General features: G+C 42.3%; 1 protein-coding gene and 1 non-coding gene across 3 annotated transcripts in view; both read left to right on the top strand.

Annotated features, from left to right (window-relative positions):
• The window catches only part of cdh8 (cadherin 8), a 195,648-nt gene that overhangs the window by 10,215 nt on the left and 165,000 nt on the right, over positions 1 to 20,433 (top strand). The gene's annotated exons all lie outside the window — the stretch shown is intronic.
• Positions 17,434 to 17,540, top strand: LOC129705517 (U6 spliceosomal RNA). Its single transcript, XR_008724916.1, has one exon. It is a non-coding gene; the product is annotated as a U6 spliceosomal RNA (small nuclear RNA).

Consider the following 20,433-nt stretch of genomic DNA (forward strand, 5'->3'; position numbering starts at 1 on the left):
AGATAAAGTACAGTAAAATCCGATTCTAGAGGTTCAATAGAGTGGAGCGATTGTAATGAGTGATTGCAGATTCGCTTCTGGGACGTGGTGAATCGCCTGGCTTGGGTGCCATAAATAGATTTCCACCGGAGCTCTGTCTTGGACTTGATGATGAACCATGATGGCAGTGACAGTGATCTTCCCTTGGACTCAACAACAGTAATAATTTAGCTTATTGTGAACACAACTCACATTCCCCTCTTTTGTAAGACACTGAACCATTTTGCAGGGAATTTCCTCAAGACTCCTTTCTGAAATATTGCTTCTCTTCCAATGGCAACTTTCAACCTTCTTCCAGCATGGAGCTCAACATCGACCCACTCCTATGCCAGCACATTCTTCCTCCAATATGGGGCCTAACTCGGATATGGTCTTGCCAAAAATGTCCAAATTTAAAAGAATAAAAAGGGGTAAAGGATGTGCAACATGATTCTGATTGTCCCATGGAATGAACCGATCCATGAGGAAATAGGTCAGTTAGCATTACCAGGCTTTCAAGCCATTGTGGGGTAATAGCAAGCCACACCACCTTTAACCAATAACAGTGTAATATGGTGCAACCAATCATTCCCTGAATGTCCAGCTTAACAGCTGTCTGTCACCCTGGCCATTCCCTTTTTTCTCTTCAACCTTCTGGGAAAAGATACAGGAGCTTGAAAAACTGGGTGTCTGTACTTAAGAACAATTTCTTAGGGCGGCACAGTGGCATAGCGTAGAGTTGCTGCCTTACAGCGCCAGAGCACCGGGTTCGATCCTGACTACGGGCGCTTGTCTATACGGAGTTTGTATTTTTTCCCCATGACCGGCGTGGGTTTTCTCTGAGATTTCGGTTTCCTCCCACACTCCAAAGATGTACAGGTTTTTAGGTTAATTGGCATGTCCTAAATGTAAAATTGTCCCTTGTTCGTGTTAGTGTGCGGGGATCGTTAGTCAGTACAGACTCAGTGGGCCGAAGGGCCTATTTCCACGCTGTATCTCTAAACTAAACCGAACAACTTCTTACCAATCTCTATCAGACTCAAACCAACTATTTCCTTCACATCTCCTTCCAGGAGGTGCTGCCACGTACTCCTACTCTTAACTCGACCTCACCCAGTTATAATACTGTAGTATTTATTTTGCATGACCTCAGGTTGCACTTCATTCCTTGGGCCATCCTGCTGTTCTGTATTTATCATTGTATTTATTGTTTACCATCATTAGCATGTATTCTGTGTGCTCCACGAACATAATATGAACAAGGAGTTTCATTGCAATTTGGTGCATATGACAATAAACAAATCTGAATCAGAATACTGAGACTTTGTTCACAGTATTCTGACAGAATCAAAACACTGTGAATATCTTGGTTCACACATGTCTTTCATTGCAGGAACTCTCATCTTGTCTAGTCTAGATGAATCCCCAGAACCAGCGATAGGATTGACACTTAACTGCCCTCTGAAATGTCCTCGCACACTGCATTTCAGAGGGCAATTAAGGATACTCTTAAAGTGCAGGCCATGCAACCAATCCTTGTGTTTAAAAGATTAAATGCAGAAGTTTGAAAATGTTGATGCTTATGCATTGAAAACAGAAAAAAAAGGAGATTTTGGGACATTTATGGTTTTTGTAATGTGGTAACCAGGAATTGTACACAGTATTGAAACTTATAGCCATTGTAAACTGATATCGGTGACCATAATATGGTGAAATTCTATATTAGGATGGAGAGGACACGGTTAATTCAGAGACTAGGGCCCTGAACTTCGAGAAAGGAGGGGAATTGGCTGGGGTAGACTGGGAAATTATACTGAAAGGGTTGACGGTGGAGATGCAATGGCAAAGATTTAAAGGCCACATGGATGAACTCCAAAAATTGTTCATCCCTGTCTGCCGAAAAAATAAAACGGGGAAGTCGGCTCAACTATATATATATATTAGGCACTTTGGTGCCATATGACTGTGCTTACTTCTAATAAAATAAAATATTAAAAAAATAAAAAAAAATAAAAAAAACTATGGCTAACAAGGGAAAACCAAGGAAGAGGCATATAAATTGGCCAGAGTAAGCAGCAAATCGGAGGACTAGGAGACATTTAGAACTTAACAGAGGAGGACAAAGGGGTTAATTAATGGGGGGGGGGGGGGGGGGGGAAGAACATCAAAGAAAGCTTGCGGGGAATATAAAAAACTGTCTGTAAAAGCTTCTTTAGATGTAAAAAGGAAAAGATTAGTGAAGGCAAATGTAGGTCCCTTACAGTCAGAGAAAGGTGAATTTATAATGGGAAACAAGGAAATGGCAGAACAGTTAAAAGAGTACTTTGGTTCTGTCTTTACTAAGGAAGACACAAACAATCTCCCAGAAATACTAGGGAACCGAGGATCTAGTGGGATGGGGGAACTGAAGCAAATCCACATTAGTCAGGAAATAGTGTTAGGTAAACTGTTGGGACTGAAGGCAGATAAATCCCGTGGGCCTGATGGTCTGCATCCCAGAGTACTCAAGGAGTTGGCCCTGGAAATCATGGATGCATTGGTGATTATTTTCCAATGTTCTCTTGACTCTAGATCAGTTCCTGTGGGCTGGAAGGTAGCCAATGTAACTCCACTTATTAAGAACGGAAGGAGAGAGAAAATGGGGAATTATAGACCAGTTAGCCTTACATAGGTAGTAAGATGATTGAGTTGATTATTAAAGATGCCATTGCAGTGCATTTGGAAAGCAGTGACAGGATCGGTCAAAGTCAGCATAGATTTTTGAAGAGGAAATCATGCTTGACAAATCTTATGGAATATTTTGAGGACGTAACAAGTAGAGAGCCAGTGGATGTGGTGCATCTGGACGTTCAAAAAGCCTTTGACAAGATCCCACACAAGAGATTGGTGTGCAAAATTAGAGCACATGGTATTGTGGGTAGGATATTGACATGGATAGAGAATTGGTTGGCAGACTGGAAGCAAATAGTAGGAATTAACGGGTCCTTTTCAGAATGGCAGGCAGGGGGTGGTGCTGGGACCCTAGTTATTTACAACATATATTAACAATTTAGAGAAGGGAATTAAATGTGACATCTCCAAATTTGCAGACGACACAAAGCTGAGTGACTATGTGAGCTGCAAGGAGGATGCTATGAGGCAGCAGGGTAACTTGGATAGGGTGGGTGAGTGGGCAGATGCATGGCAGATGTAGTATAATGTGGATAAATGTGTGGTTATCCACTTTGGGACAAGAAAAGGCAGATTATAATCTGAATGGTGTCAGATTAAGAAACGGGGAGGTGCAACAAGACCTGGGTGTGCTAGCACATCAGTCACTGAAAGTAGGCATGCATGTACACCAGGCAGTGAAGAAAGCTAATGGCATGTTGGCCTTCATTGCGAGTGGATTTGAGTTTAGGAGCAAGGAGGTCCGACTACAGTTGCACAGGGTCCTGGTGATACTGCAACTGGAATATTATGTATAATTTCGGTCTCCTAATTTAAGGAAGGACATTATTGCTATTTAAACGGTGCAGCATAGGTTCACAAGGTTAATTACCGGGATGGCGAGACTGACATATGATGAAAGATTGGACAGGCTCAATGCAGGAAAAAAGTTCCCGATGCTAGGGGAGTCCAGAACCAGGGGTTACTGTTTAAGAATAAGGCTAGGGCATTTAGGACTGAGATGAGGAAATGTTTTCACCCAGATAGTTGTGAATCTGTGGAATTCTCTGCCACAGAAGGCAGTGGAGGCAAATTCACTGGATGTTTTCAAGAGGAAGTTAGATTAAGCTCTTAGGGCAAAAGGAATCAAGGGATATGGGGAAATAGCAGGAACGGGTTTACTAATTTTAGATGATCAGCAATGATCATATTAAATGGCGGTGCTGACTCGAAGTGCCGAATGACCTACTCCTGCACCTATTTTTCTATGTTTCTATCAAGAACTCCCTGTTCTTGTATTTTATCCCTAAAGCAAAGTCTCTCATGTATCATTCAAACAACCTTATGGGCATCTCCTGCTACCTTTAAAGATCTGTACATGTACACTCCATGCTCCCATTATTTCATTACAGCCCTCAGCATCTTCCCATTTATTGATTATTCCTTTTCTTCACACATTTTCTTCCTTTTATCATTCTGGGCACAGTTCTTTAGCGTATTTTACAGATTCTTCTCGGGAATACATAGCTCCTCAGTCTTTCATCACAACTTGGCGATGCTCCTCTGACAGTGGAATTTAGAGTCATGGTGTCATACAGTGTGGAAAGAGGGCCTTCGGCCCAGCTTGCTCATGCAGGCCAACATGCCCCATCTATACTAGTTCCACCTGCCCGCATTTGGCCCATATCCCTCCAAACCTATCCTATCCAAGTACCTGTCCAAATGTTTCTTAAACATTGTGATAGTACCTACCTCAACTACCTCCTTTGGAAGCTTGTTCCATACACCCACCACTGTGCATAAAAAGTTGCCTCTCAATTTCCTATTAAATCTTTCTTCCCTTACCTTAAACCCATGTGCTCTGGTTCTCGATTCCCTTACTCTGGGTAAAAGCATTTGCCCTATCCATTCCTCTCCTGATCTTCTACACCTCTATAAGATCATCCCTCATCCAACAGCACTTAGGTCTAAATTTCCTGTTGCAGTCTCTGGAGGAGGGAATCTATCAACAGCCAATAATAGATTCATGTAACGTAAAAATAATCCAAGAGGGTCATGCATCATTTTGTGTCTATCTTCGGTGTAAAAGATGTTGCTGGAGCCGTTGAGTTACTCCAGCATTTTGTGTCTATCTTCAGTGTAAACCAGTGTCTTACAACCCAGTGGTATGAATATTGATTTCTCTAACTTCAGGTAACCCCTGGATTCCCTCTCTCTCCATCACGCCCCCATCCAAGTCGCACCAGCTTCTCATTCTCACCCAGCAAGCGGCTAACAATGGTCTGTTTCCTTTATCATTGGTACTTTTTTGCAATTCTCTCATTCATCTATATTACAAAATCTCTGATCTTGATCACTTTTGGCCGACTGTGCTGCGATTTCCGAGAGAACACCGCCACCTACGGCCGTCATTTTTGGTCACCTCGCTCAGAGCCCCCCTCTGCCGTATGAGTGCGGAGGATTTGTTCTGTCGATTAAAAATGAGAGAGATATTAATGTTTTTACAAAATTCCCCATTCTCTCTGCTGTCCCCACTGGCAGCAGGGGGAGGGACTATAAAACCAGGAAGTGTCGTGCCTCTCTCAGTGTCTGCCAGACCACGAAGCGAGGAGGTCACGGCTCTCTGAACTGCGAATAACACTGAACGCACGTCTACTCCACAGTGAGTCCCTTCGATGCGGCTGTAAAGTGACTGCAGCCCTTTTTAACAAGTTTGTGTTCACAAAATGAATTTTGGTTGTCAGGTGCCTGCAGCCCAATTGGTTGCCTCGCCTTTTTTTTAACAAGTTTGTGTTCACAAAATGAATTTTGGTTGTGAGGTGCCTGCAGCCTAATTGTTTGCCTTGCCTTTTTGACAAGATTGTGTTCTCAAAATTAATTTTGGTTGTCGGGTGGCTGCATCCCAATTGTTTGCCTTGGCTTGGCTTTTTAAATCGTTGCATCAGTTGGACGCCTGCCCAAGCATCCATACGGCCCACAATGTCTATACTAGGAAACCAGTACCTTCAGCCCACAACACCTATACTAGCGCAACAGACAGCCCCCCACACTGGCGAGCAATATTGGAATTGGTGGAGAGGTGGAATATTACGTTGGTGACCAGCCCTCCCTTGTGATGCTGGGACCCAACGGGTCCCACTTAGTCTAATTTGTTCTATATCTCTCTCTATATCACTGTCTATTTCTCTTGTTTCTCTTTCCCCTAACTAGTCTGAGGAAAGGTCTCGACCTGAACGGCACCCAATCCCCCTCTCCAGAGATGCTGCCTGTCCCGCTGTTACTCCACCATTTTGTGTATATCTTCAGTTTAAACCAGCATCTGCAGTTCCTTCCTACATATTTTGCCTGCAGTTCCTTCCTACTCAGAGGAATAGTTCATTCAGCCCATTGTGATCGTATTGTCTCTTTCAAAAGAGTTGTTCAATTATTTAGTTATTTCCCCATCGAGCCGCATGTGTTTCCTTTCCAAACATGTATCATGCTGGGAGGTTGACTATAAACCATTTCATCATTCATTGTGTTCAAAACAGTAATGTACAACCCCTTTTTTCCACAACGAGTTTGCATTAATATCATAATTAGGACGAGTGCTTCAGTTTTCATGTTTATTTCAGTTCTGAGTGCCTCATTTTGCCAATGTTTTGACAAAATGAGGTATTTTGCGTAATTAAATACTTCATTAAAGGAACACATCAATTTTCATCCATTACACAGCACAAATTTTAGTAGCCAGCAGCACAGTAAAAGGAAAGGAAAGACTGATAGTTTATTTAGTAATTATTTCAATGCAAGAGGTTTAACAGGTAAAACACATGAACTCAGGGTGGTGATTGTTTGTGACATTATACAGTAGGCATGATAGAAAAATGGTTGAGAGAAAAGCAGGACTGGCAGCTCAGTAAATCATGAGAGGAATATATTGGGTGGACACACAGTCACTTGCCCAGAACAGGGGAAAAGGCTTAAGTTGAGGGGGAAAAAATTCAATTGGAAACTGAAGAGTAACCTTTTCGCATAATGGGTGGTGGGTGTACGGAACAAAGAGTGGTAGCTGAGGCAGGTACTATCACAATTTTTAAAAAAAGCTAGTAGACAAGTACATGGATAGGGCAGGTTTAGAGGGATATGGGTCAAATGCAGGGAGGTGGGACAAGTGTTGATGAGACATGTTGGGCTGTGTGGGCAAGTTGAGCCAAAGGGGCTGCCGTTTTGATGAGAAAGGAAATTTTTTAAAGGGACTTGAGAGGTAACATCTTTCCATAGAGGGTGGTGTGTGTAGGAATGAACTTCCAAAGAAAGTAGTTGAGGCTGGTACAGTGGCACAGCTGTATCGCTGTTGCCTTATAGTGCCAGAGAATCGGATTCTATCCTGACTACGGGTGCTGTCTGGATGGAGTTTGTACATTCTCCATGTGAATATTTGGGGGATTTCTGGATGCTCCGGTTTCGTCCCACACTCCAAAGACGGCAGGTTAATTGGCTTTAGTAAAATTATAAATTGTCCTTAGTGTGCATGATAGTGTTAGTGCATGGGGTGATTGCACTACATGCTGGGACAAATTCCGACTGTATCTCAGAATAAAGACTAAAGACTCTTCTCCAGACTGAAGATGGGTCCAGATCACAAATGTCATCTGTCCATTTCCCTCCATAGATGCTGCCTAACCCACTGAGTTTCTCCAGCATTTCTTTCTATTGCTCAAGGTTTCAGCATCTGCAGTGTCTTGTGTCTCACAGTTGCTCAGATGTACAGTGGTTGCCGTTAATGGAGTTCAGAAGGATGAGGGAGGACCTCATTGAGAATTATCTAATATTGAAAAGCTTGGATATAGTGGATGTGGAGAGGGTGTTTCCACTAGTGGGAGAGTCTAGGATCATAGGGCACAGCCTCAGAATAAAAGGGCATATCTTTAGAAAGGAGATGAGGAGTCATTTCTTCATTCAGAGGGTGGTGAATCTGTGGAATTCATTGCCACAGTGCCCATGGAGTCCAAGACAATAAGATATCTTTAAGGCGAAGATTGAAAGATTCTTGGTTAGTAAGGCTGTCAGAGGTTATGAGGAGAAGGGAGGAGAATGTGGTTGTGAGGAAAAGATAGATCAGCCATGATTGAATGGTGTAGACTTGATAGGTCGAATGGCGTAATTCTGTTCCTCTAACTTATGAACTTATGAATTAATTTGTGTGATCTGTGCGGTTTCCTTTTTGCATAGGGTTTTGTTGAGTAATTAGGTAATTCTGCGGTTGGTGCTCAATGGTTTTAAGTAGATTCAATCAGATAGTCAATGTATGTGTGGGAATGGAAAATAACTCTGCATTTGTACATCTTGAAGCATGGATAATCTCCATCTGCGATGATACCACAAAGGCTTTGAAAAGGTTTACTGGAGAAATCACATTTGCAGTTTGAGACTAAGTGAATAATTTCAATTGAAGTGGTGAGCAAATCCAGTTATCACAAGGCAACTTATGATGTTGTTGAAAGTTAAAAATAATCAGGTTTCTCATTAGTTTTTAGGTAAGCTATCCAATTATTTTATTTCACAAATACCACTTGCAGCTGTGTTTTCAGCTGCTTTGACTAAGTAGTGGAATTTCCTTTAACCCTTCATCCTTTGATGTTCATGTGATAGGAGCAAAATTGGTCCAACAAATCTATTCTGCCTTTCAATCATGTCTTTCCCTCTTAACACCATTCTCCTGCCTTCTCCCCATAACCCCTGACACCCCTGAAGTTCAGCATTATCTCAGAATATCCCTTAGATATGCAGTCTGGACCACAACTCACGGTCGACTAAGACTTCATGTTGATGAAGATAGACACAAAAAGCTGGAGAATCTCAGCGGGTCAGGCAGCATCTCTGGAGAATAGGAAAAGGTGATGTTTCGGGTCGAGACCCTTCTTCAGACAGAGTCAGGGAGAGGGAAACAAGAGATATTAAAAGTTACATAGAACAAATGAACGAAAGATATACAAAAGGACAAATCAAAGCCAGCAATGATGAACAAGGAAAGTTGAAGTCCATAATGGTGCTGTGGGGAAGGTGATAACAAGTGATACAAACAGTAAAACTCAGCAGGACGACAGTGAAACTAGTGCGATGAGTAGGGTGGGGGAGGGACGGAGAGAAGGGGGTTGCAAGTATTACTTGGTTGGATAAATCAATATTCATGCAAGGCTTACTTTAGAGCAAGGGTTATGTTGATGAAACATTTGGTTTATTTGTCAGGTACTGGGATGAAGTAGATCACTAGATTTGTAATAATCATTACATGTAGGTGATATATAAATATATGCCCAAATATGAGCAGTGCAGTGGTGCAGATAAAATAAATGACCCAGGTTAAACTCCGAAATCCAGTACTGTTTGTGTGGAGTTTCCATGCTCTCTCTTTGACCTTGTGGGTTGACCTCTCGATGTTCTCGTTTAGTTTAGTTTAGTTTAGTGATACAGCGCAGAACCAGCCCCTTCAGCCCACTGAGTCCACACAGACCAGCGATCCCCGCACATTAACACAAGCCTACACATATTAGGAACAATGTACACTTATACCAAGTATACAAACCCAAGCCAATTAACGTACAAACATGTACGCCTTTAGAGTGTGGGAGGAAACCGAAGAAATCAGCGAAAGCCCACACGGTCAAGGGGAGAACATACAAACACCGCACTGACAGCACCCGTAGTCAGGATTGAACCCGGGTCTCCGGCGCTGCAAGCACGGTAGGGCAGCAACTCTTCCGCCGCGCCACCGTGCCGCCCCTGTTATCCTCTCACATTACAAAGACCTGCGGGTTGATCAGCTTGATTGAATTACTTGAATTGACAGCAATCATTCTCCAAGTGTAAAAAAAAAATTTCCATCACATTTCCAGAAAAAATAAACTAAACTAAATTAAAACTCCCCGCACCTGTGTCCACCTATCACTCTCCTGACTTTGTCTCGACCCCACTTCTCTTCCAGCTCTCTCCCTCCACTACAGTTAGTCTGAAGAAAGGTCCCAACCCAAAACATCACCTATCCATGTCTTCCAGAGATGCTGCATATCCGTCATTCAGAGATGTTGCCCGACCCACTGAATTTCTCTCCATCATTTTGTGTGTTTTTTTTGTAATATGCATACCAGTACCTTTTGGTCTACAAAAGAAGCACTGGGAAAGATTAGAAGATTAATGCAAATGGATGCTTGATCGCCAGTATGAACAGAGGGTTGAAACGCCTGTTTCAGTGTTGTATGACTCTTTTAGTACAAGTTTGACGCCTGTATATTCAGTGAGGAATTAGTTAACTGATGCAAGGAATGCTAATATCAAGCAAGGTTTTATTCATCTGCAGTATGTAGAAAATCAGGAGTTCTGCATTTGAAAAGGATGTGTACAAATTTCCTGTTTATTCAGCAGAGGCAAGCTTAATGAAACTCTCAAGTTTCCGGCATTAATCTGGAAGACGAAAGAAGCATAATAACAAGGTAACTATTCAAATCAAGAATTGTAGGGATTGCTTCAGGGTTCCGCTCAGTTCTCTTTAACCTTCACCAGAAGATACCAAAACCAGAGTGATAGTACATGATTTCTATCAACTGCATCAATGATTTTCACAAATGGGTAGTCTCCCGCGAAGTTCCTAAAAATAAATAAATAAATGGTGCATTTTTTTCTGGGTAACAATAGGTCACCATTGTTCATTATTTTTGCAATACCATATCTCAAGCAGGTTAATCTACTAATCATCATTGAGTTGGCTCTCCATGTCATGCTCAGTATCAAACACTCAGCGATCCATAACTTCACCAAGGTATGCAAGTTTGGTACTTCTTTTTAGAGATACGGTGTGGAAACAGGCCCTTCGGTTAACTGTCCGCACCGACCAGCGATCCTGTACTCTAGCACTATCCTACACACTTGGGACAAGTTACAATCTTTACCGTAGCCAATTAACCTTCAAACCCATACGTCTTTGAAATGCGGGAGGAAACCGGAACACCTGGAGAAAACCCATGCAGTCACAAGGAAAATGTATAAAAGTCCATGGAGATAGCACCCATCAATCCCAGGTCACTAACGCTGTAAGATAGCAACTCTATCGCTGTGCCATTGTGCCACTATTGTACATTAGAATCATGTACTATATACCGAGATGCAGTGGAAACTATTTTGTATGATCTTCTCTACATGAATAGATCAGGTAGTGCGGAAGAGAAAGGAAAAAAATTACCAAAATAGTATTAAAAAAGACACAAAGTGATTGTTCATCCTTCCCCTAATCTCACAATGATTTTATTCTGTAGTCATAAGGAACTGCAGTTCCTGCTATACAGAAAGTGCTGGAGTAACTCAATGGCTCCCAGCAGAGCAAGATGTCCATCGGGGCATGTTACCGACTGGCCCATTCCCGCCTGCGGGATTATGTGCTGAGGGAAGGGATGCACTGAAGCTTGGTGCAGCCAACACCAAGGCTCTGTGGGGTAAGACCATAGTCTAGGGTCCTCCCATTGCTGGACATTGAGTGGCAGAGTCCAGTGGGGACTGTCCCCAAACAAGGGAAAATATATTACCCCAGGGGGCCACATGAGTGGCAAGGAAGCTTGGTGTAAGGATAGCTTGTGAACACTACCAATTATAATACTAATAAATATTTAAACGCTGAGAAATGTCACAAGAGATTTTGCAATGTACTTGTTTTTATATATAATTTTTATTCTGAATAAATTTTATTTTTGGGATAAAAAGGATCAGGCATTGTCTCTGGAGAACAAGGATAGCTGAGGTTTTGCCTGACCCGCTGTGTTACTCCGGCACTTTATGCCTTTTTTTTGTAAACCAGCATCTGCAGTCCCTTGTGTCTGTAGAAAATAATGTTACAACTACAGAGAAAATGAAGTTCTATAACTGCAAGGTCCACAATGAGGTAGATTGGGAGATCGGGACACCATCCTTAGCTTGTGAGAAGTTCATTCAATAACCAGACAACAGAGGGGACGAAGCTGTTCCTGAATCTGGTGGTATGTGCTTTCAAGCTTTGGTATCTTCTACATGCCTACGGAGGGTAGAAGAAGGAATGACCAGGGTGTGAGTGGTCATTGATAATGTTGGCTCCTATCCTAAGGCAGCTTCAAGTGTAGATACAGTTGAGGGGATGATGATAATCCGGTGTGTGCAGTGGACTGGGTTACATCCATAACTCTCTCCAATTACTGTGTGATTCTCTTCCTACCCCATGTACTGGAAATTAATTCTAGAAGCTGATAACACTGGACCCCTGGGTTAAAAAAATAGTCATCGTTCACATTAGTTCACATTTGTGCCACATATCTGAGGAGGGATGTGCTGATGTTAGAGAGGGCCCAGAGAAGGTTTATGCGAATAATCCCAGGAATGATTGGTTGACATATGATGAGTGTTTGGTGTCACTGGGCCTGTACTCACTGGAGTTTATAAGGAGTGAGGGGGGACCTCATTGAAATTACCAAATGGGGAAAGGCCTGGATAGAGTGGATATGGGGAGAATATTTCCACCAGTGGAGAGTCTAGGACCAGAGGGCATAGCCTCAGAATAAAAGGCCGTACCTTTAGAAAGGAGATGTGTAGGAATTTGATTAGTCAGAGGATGATGAATTTGTGGAATTTGTTGCCACAGAAGACTATGAAGGCCAAGTCAATGGATATTTTTAAGACAAAGATTGACACATTTTAGATTAGTAAGGTTGTCAGAGTTATGGGGAGAATGCAGGAGAAAGGACTTGAGAGGGGATGATAGATCAGCCATGATTGAATGTCAGGGTACACTTGATGGGCTGAATGGCCTAATTCTGTTCCTAAAACTTATGAACATTTGCTCTGCTGGTCTTTGACCCAGCATTTAAAGTACATTCAGACAGGTACATGGATAGGAAAGGTTTAACGGAGTCTAGCTTAGATGGAAGATAGCCACAAAGTGCTGGAGTAACTCAGTGGGTCACACAGCATCTCTAGAGAACAAATATGAGTCACATTTCAGGTCAGAACCCTCCTTCAGTCTGAAAGTAGAGTAGGGGTGGGGAACTGGAGGAAGGAAAAGGCCAGAACAAATCAGGGCCAGCAAAAGATAACCAAGGAAGGGTGGAACCTATAGTGGCCTATTATTGGCTGGGGAAGAGGTGATAACAAAGGGATACAGGGATGTGATCAGTGCAACTAGTAGGACAACTACGGTGTGGGAGTGGGGTAGGGCATGGGGAAAGAGGGAATGCAGGGGTCATGAAGTTATTGTAATTAGCATTTGGGGTGTAAACTGCCCAAACAAAATATGGGGTGCTGTTTCACCTATTTGCATGTGACCTCACTCCAACAGTGGAGGAGTTTAGATGGGGCACTTTGGTCGGTCTGGATGAGTTGGGCCGAAGAGCCTGTTTGCTTGCTGAATGACTATGACTTTATGAATCTTTCCGCTAATGGGCACAGCTTCCTTTTATTGACCCTGTCTAATCCCGTCATAATATTGTATACCTCCGCCAAAACTCCTTGTGACCTTTGCTCTGATCAGAAAAACCCAGCTTTTGGTTTAGTTTAGTTTAGTTTCGAGAAGCAGCACAGAAACAGACCCTTCAGCCCACCGGGCCCGAACCGACCAGCGATCCCCACACATTTACACTACCCTACACACAAAGATTCCAAGGTTGGTTTTTTTTAATCACCTGTACCAAAGTACAGTGAAATTATATTTATGCATAGTAATCAGTACGATTATTGCCATACATAAATCCAATCCCTGATTAAGTATGCAATGCATAGACTGCACCCCACTGAGTCCATATGCAAGAGTCTCCAGGTTTTGGAGCCATTTCAAAGGCCCATTGTAGCCATCGCCTCCATCCTGTTCACCAGTAAACCGTCCACCTTCTCCTCGCCCGGCCACCTCCAACCTTCATTCACCAGGGGTGCCCCCCGCAGCCGACCTTGAGGGCGCGCAAGGTAAGATCCCTCCCGTTCAGCATCTGCCGGAGTTGCCGACTAACTTCACTGTTCTCTCCACTTCCCGGTCTTCAGGGACGAGCAGGAGACGAGCCTCGGACGGGGCCCCTACTCCAGGCGGGTTCCTGGTCCCAGGGCAGGTGAGCCTGGCCTGCTGCCGGTGTACGGCAATGACCCATGGCCCCTTGGGAGTTCCTTTCCAGTCCAATTCAGTGGGTTCTTGTCTGGTCAAAGTCTGCTGCACTTACACCATGGAGCTTGCAGAAGCAGCATTAATCAACTCATTAGGTTTGATTAGAGTGGATCCAAGTTCCTTTCCTTAATTTATTGCCCCATAAACCTGCCATGGAAATATCTACAAGACACAGAGTTAAGGTTCAAATAAAAGCAGATTTATTTTAAAACTCAGTGATGCATTAGAAGTTTTAGTTTTAGAGATAAGCATCGAAAAATTTATTGGTGGCCCCCCCTAATATCCCATGCACTGGTGCCTTCCTCTAATCTCCCATTAGATGAGGAGCAATTGCTTTAGTCAGAGGGAATAGTGGAATAGTGCGGCATTTAATTTAGCTTAGTTTATTTAGTTCAGTTTATTATCACTTGTACTGAGGTACAGTGAAAAGCTTTTGTTGCATGCTAACCAGTCAGCAGAAAGGTAATAAATGATTACAATCGAACCAGTGTGAAAAGATTGGAGCAATCCACCTCTGTGACAGCACACAAAGGGTTGTCAGATTTGGGAGTCATCTTAGATCAACCAAGTTAATAAAGTCCCTCATGGTCGGTTTATCTAGAAATTAAAATTCACGTGATGACAAGTAACTTGTGTGTTTTGATTCATAAATGGCTTACTGATAGGAGACAAAGGGTTGTGGTGGAAGAACGATATTTAGGCTGAAAGCCTGTGACCAGTGGAGTTCCACAGGGACCTGTGCTGGGACCTCTGCTGTTTATAATAAAAATAAATAAATATACACACACACACATATATATATATATATATATATATATATGTATCTATATATGTATCTATATATATATGTATATATATACAGTGGCTTGCAAAAGTATTCATACCCCTGGAACTTTTCCACATTTTGTCACACTACAACCACAGACGTAAATGTATTTTATTGGGATTTTATGTGATAGACCAACACAAAGTGGCGCATAATTGTGAAGTGGAAGAAAAATGATAAATGGTTTTCAGATTTTTTTACAAATAAAAAACTGAATAGTGTGACGTGCAAAAGTATTCATCCCTCCTGAGTCAATACCTTGTAGAACCACCTTTCGCTGCAATTACAGCTGCAAATCTTTTGGGGTATGTCTCTACCAGCTTTGCACATCTAGAGACTGAAATTTTTGCCCATTCTTCTTTGCAAAATAGCTCAAGCTCAGTCAGATTGGATGGAGAGCGTCTGTGAACAGCAATTTTCAAGTCTTGCCAGAGATTCTCAATTGGATTTAGGTCTGGACTTTGACTGGGCCATTCTAACACATGAATATGCTTTGATCTAAACCATTACGTTGTAGTTCTGGCTGTATGTTTAGGGTCATTGTCCTGCTGGAAGGTGAACCTCCATCCCAGTCTCAAATCTTTTGCAGACTCTAACAGGTTTTCTTCCAAGAATGCCCTGTATTTGGCTCCATCCATCCTCCCATCAACTCTGACCAGCTTCCCTGTCCCTGCTGAAGAAAAGCATCCCCACAGCATGATGCTGCCACCATGTTTCACAGTGGGGATGGTATGTTCAGGGTGATGTGCATTGTTAGTTTACCGCCACACATAGCGTTTTGCATTTAGGCCAAAAACTTCCTCCACCTTCCTCCACATGTTTGCTGTGTCCCCACATGGCTTGTGGCAAACTGCAAACGGGACTTCTTATGGTTTTTTTTCAACAATGGCTTTCTTCTTGCCACTCTTCCACAAAGGCCCGATTTGTGGAGTGCTCGACTAATAGATGTCCTGTGGACAGATTCTCCCACCTGAAATGTAGATCTCTGCAGCTCCTCCAGAGTTACCATAGGCCTCTTGGCTGCTTCTCTGATCAATGCTCTCCTTGCCCGGCCTGTCAGTTTAGGTGGACGGCCATGTCTTGGTAGGTTTGCAGTTGTGCCATACTCTTTCCATTTTTGGATGAAGGATTGAACAGTGCTCCGTGAGATGTTCAAAGCTTGGGATATTTTTTTATAACCTAACCCTGCTTTAAACTTCTCCACAACTTTATCCCTGACCTGTCTGGTGTGTTCCTTGGGCTTCATGATGCTGTTTGTCACTAATGTTCTCTAACTAACCTCTGAGGCCTTCACAGAACAACCGTATTTATACTGAGATTAGATTATACACAAGTGGACTCTATTTACTAATTAGGTGACTTCTGAAGGCAATTGGTTGCACTGGATTTTATTTAGGGGTATCAGAGTAAAGGGGGCTGAATAGATTTGCAGCTGTAATTGCAGCGAAAGGTGGTTCTACAAAGTATTGACTCAGGAGGGATGAATACTTTTGCATGCCACACTTTTCAGTTTTTTATTTGTAAAAAAATTTGAAAACCATGTATCATTTTCCTTCCACTTAACAATTATGCGCCACTTTGTGTTGGTCCCAATAAAATCCCAATAAAATACATTTAAGTTTGTGGTTGTAACATGACAAAATGTGGAAAAGTTCAAGGGGTATGAATACTTTTGCAAGCCACTGTATATCTATATATGTATATATATATATATATATATATATATATATATATATATATATATATATATATATATATATATATATATATATATATATATATATATATATATATATATATATATACATATATATATATATTGATGTTTTCATGATAGAGTTAGGTATATCTCTTAGAGCTAATGGAATCAAGGGATATGGGGAGAAAGCAGGAAGGTGGTACTGATTTTGGATGATCAGCCATAATGAATGGTGGTGCAGGCCTGAAGAGTCGAATGGTCTACTCCTGCACCTATTTTCTATATTTTTATGTTTCTATACATATATGTGCAGGTGTGTGTGTGTATATTTACATACACACGCACACCCATATATAGAAAATAGGTGCAGGAGGAGGCCATTCGGCCCTTCGAGCCAGCATCGCCATTCATCGTGATCATGGCTGATCGTCCCCTATCAATAACCCGTGCCTGCCTTCTCCCCTTGACTCCACTAGACCCTATATCCCTTTACTCCACTAGCCCCTAGAGCCCTAACTAACTCTCTCTTCAATCCATCCAGTGATTTGGCCTCCACTGCCCTCTGTGGCAGGGAATTCCATAAATTCATAACTCTCTGGGTGAAAACTTTTTTTCTCGCCTCAGTCTTAAATGACCTCCCCTCTATTCTAAGACTGTGGCCCCTGGTTCTTGTCCAGTCCTTTTATAATTTTATGTTTCTATAAGATCCCCCTCATCCTTCTAAACTTCAATGAATACAAGCCTAGTCTTTTCAATCTTTCCTCATATGATAGTCCCACCATCCCAGGGATCAATCTCGTGAACCTACGCTGCCCTGCCTCAATCGCAGGGATGTCCTTCCTCAAATTAGGAGACCAAAACTGTACACAATACTCCAGATGTGGTCTCACCAGAGCCCTATACAACTGCAGAAGAACCTTTTTACTCCTATAATGAAATCCTCTTGTTATGAAGGCCAACATTCCATTAGCTTTCTTCACTGCCTGCTGTACCTGCACGCCAACTTTCAGTACAAGGACACCCAGGTCTCGCTGTACCTCCCCCTTACCTAACCCTAATTATATATATATGTATATGTATATTATATATATATATGTGCTCACTTCGGCAGCATATATACTAAAATTGGAACGATACAGAGAAGATTAGCATGGCCCCTGCGCAAGGATGACACGCAAATTCGTGAAGCGTTCCATACTTAAAAAAAAGAAGAAAAAAATAAATAAATAAATAAATAAATAAATAAAATGATAAATTTATATATGTATATATATAACAGCAGAGATATAGATCAGCTACAGAAATGGGTGGAAAATGGCAGACTAATCTGACAAATATGAGGTTTTGCGCTTTAAGACGTTGAATGCAAACGGAAAACTCTACCGCTGTGCCACTGTGTTGCTCATCTCCCTGAATTGAATGTGTTGGAATATTAATTGGAATGAGTTATTTAAACATAGTATAAAATAAATAAACCACTTACCTGCTCTTTCCTTTTTAATTCATTATTTTCAAATGAATGGGAGAGTGTGTCTCAAGCCGACAAGCCATGCTAGGTTTAGCAAAGATCGAGAGGTTCAGATGTGCCAACATGTGGCCTCTGACATCTCTGTTTCAATGCTTAGGTATGGAAGTTCAGGGGGTGGTGAAGAGCAGTTCGCTGCAAAACTATGAGCTGAATGTAAGTACAGTCTGGCCTGTTAATTAGCTCAGTGTAATTTTTATGTAATCTTCAGGAATTTTAGGACACTTATGAATAGTGCTTCTTTTTCAAGAGTAACCTAATTTCAGTCTGTTAATAAACGAGCACCGCATTCATCGAGGGAAACCCTTGCATTGAAAGAAATATGAATGGGCGTCATGGTGGCGCAGCGGTAGAGTTTGCAGCCTTACAGCATGAAAGACACAGGTTCAATCCTGACTACGGGTGCTGTCTGGATGGAGTTTGTATGTTCTCCCCGTGGGACCATGTGGGTTTTCTCTGGGTGCTCCGGTTTCTTCCTACACACCAAAGACGTGTTAATTGGCTTGGGTAAGATTTCAAACTGTTCCTGGTGTGTAGGACAGTGTTAATGTGTGGTGATAGCTGGTCGGCGCGTACTTGATGTGCCAAAGGGTCTGTTTTCACACTGTATCTGTAAATCTAAACTAAACAATAAAGCATAAATAAGGCAGATAGTCTTTTTCCCAGGATGGAAACATCAAATATTGGAGCACATTGGGTTAAGGTGTTTAAAGAGGAGATTTGAGAGATAAGTATTTTACACCGAAATTGTTGGATGCCTGGGTCACACGGCCAGCAGAGGTAGTAGAACCACACGTGATTGCAATGTTTAAGAGGCATTTAACTAAATACATGACCAGACAGCAAATCACGGAGTATAGACCACTTGCAAACTTAATTTGGCACCAAGGTTGTCACATGGTCGAAAAGGCATTTTCCTGTGCATAGAGTCGGGTCACACAGCATGGAAATAGGCTCAGCTTGTCCACGCAGATCAACATGTCCCATCTCTACTAGTCCCACCTGCCTACATTTGACCCATATCCCTCTTAACCTACACTATGTTTCATAAACGTTGCAATAGTACCTGTCTCAACTACCACCTCCAGCAGCTCATTCCATACAACCACCACCCTTTGTGTAAAAATGTTACCCTTCAGGTTCCCATTAAAACGTTCCCTCCTCACCTTAAACCTATGTTCTCTGGTTCTCAAGTCCCCTACTTTGGGCACAAGACTCTGCATTTAACCAATCTATTCCTCTTATGATTTTGTACACCTCTATAAGATCACCCCTCATCCTTCTGCACTAAAAGGAATAAATCCCTAGCCTGCTCAACCATTCCTTGTAGCTCAGTCCCTCGAATCTTGGTAATATTCTCTTCCAGCATCTTTTTATGATTCTAAATGTAGTGTCATTTTGGAAGCTATTTTGAGCCCCGCATCACTGGCATCTGCAACATATTAAGGATATATTTCTGTATATGTTCCAAGTTTATTATGTTTCCAGGTGTAGTGATGATTTGCATGCCATCTAAGCAGATCAGATATGCCAAGCATAAATGGCACAGTGGCACAGCGATATAGTTAGTGTCTTACAGTGCCAGGGACCCAGGTCGATCTTGACTGCAGGTGAAGATTATACAGAGTTTGCACGTTTTCCCTGTGACCGTGTGGGTTTTCTCCGGGTTCTCTAGTTTCTTCTCACACTCCAAAGACGTACAGTTTTGTAGGTTAATTGGCTTCTGCAAATTTGTAAATTGTCTCAAGTGTGTAGGATAGTGCTAGTGTATGGGGTGATCGCTGGTCGGCACGGACTAGGTGGGCCAAAGGGTCTGTTTCCACACTGGATCTCTAATGTCTAAAGTTTAAATACAATCAAGTCAACTCAAGTACAATAGAAAGAGCAAAGGGGAATCCTGCGCAAGACACAACCTTACAGACATGGACCAAATTTTGAAGTCAATGCCAACATCATTCAGAAGTACAAAATATCTAACCTGCAATGTAGCAGGTGGGATAGGAAAGCATACTTAAAATGACTGTCTCTGTGGTTGGAATGACAGAGGATGACTTAATCAACGTAATGAAAGAATACATTTAATCACTTGCTGTGCCAAGGACTGTTTAAAGGGATCTCCAGAAGGTTACATCAGCAGAAGAGCAGTAATCTTTGGGAGAGCTGAGAGTTGAAAATCGACTCTTGCTTTACAAGACCATGGAACATTACGCAGTAGAGCACAGGAATGGGCCCTTTGGCCCGCAATGTTTGTGCCGAACATGATGCGGAGCTGAACTGATCTCTTTTGCCTGCACATGATCAATATCCCTCTATTTCATGCACTACCATGTGCCTTTCTAAAAGCCTCTCAAATGCCACTGTTGTATCTGGCTCCACCACCAGCCCTGGCAATGCGTTCCTGGTCCCCACTGCTCTATGTGTAAAACATTTCCCCCCACACAACTCCGTTATATTCCTCCCTCTTACCTTATTGCCGTGGCTCTAGTTTAGGACATATCCAGTCAGGAAAAAAGGGTGATGTTTAAATTCGTTGCTATTCTCAAATTCTATCACGGCCTCATCCCCCCTTG

The sequence above is a fragment of the Leucoraja erinacea genome, chromosome 17 (genome assembly GCF_028641065.1).
Source record: "Leucoraja erinacea ecotype New England chromosome 17, Leri_hhj_1, whole genome shotgun sequence".
Taxonomy (NCBI): domain Eukaryota; kingdom Metazoa; phylum Chordata; class Chondrichthyes; order Rajiformes; family Rajidae; genus Leucoraja; species Leucoraja erinaceus.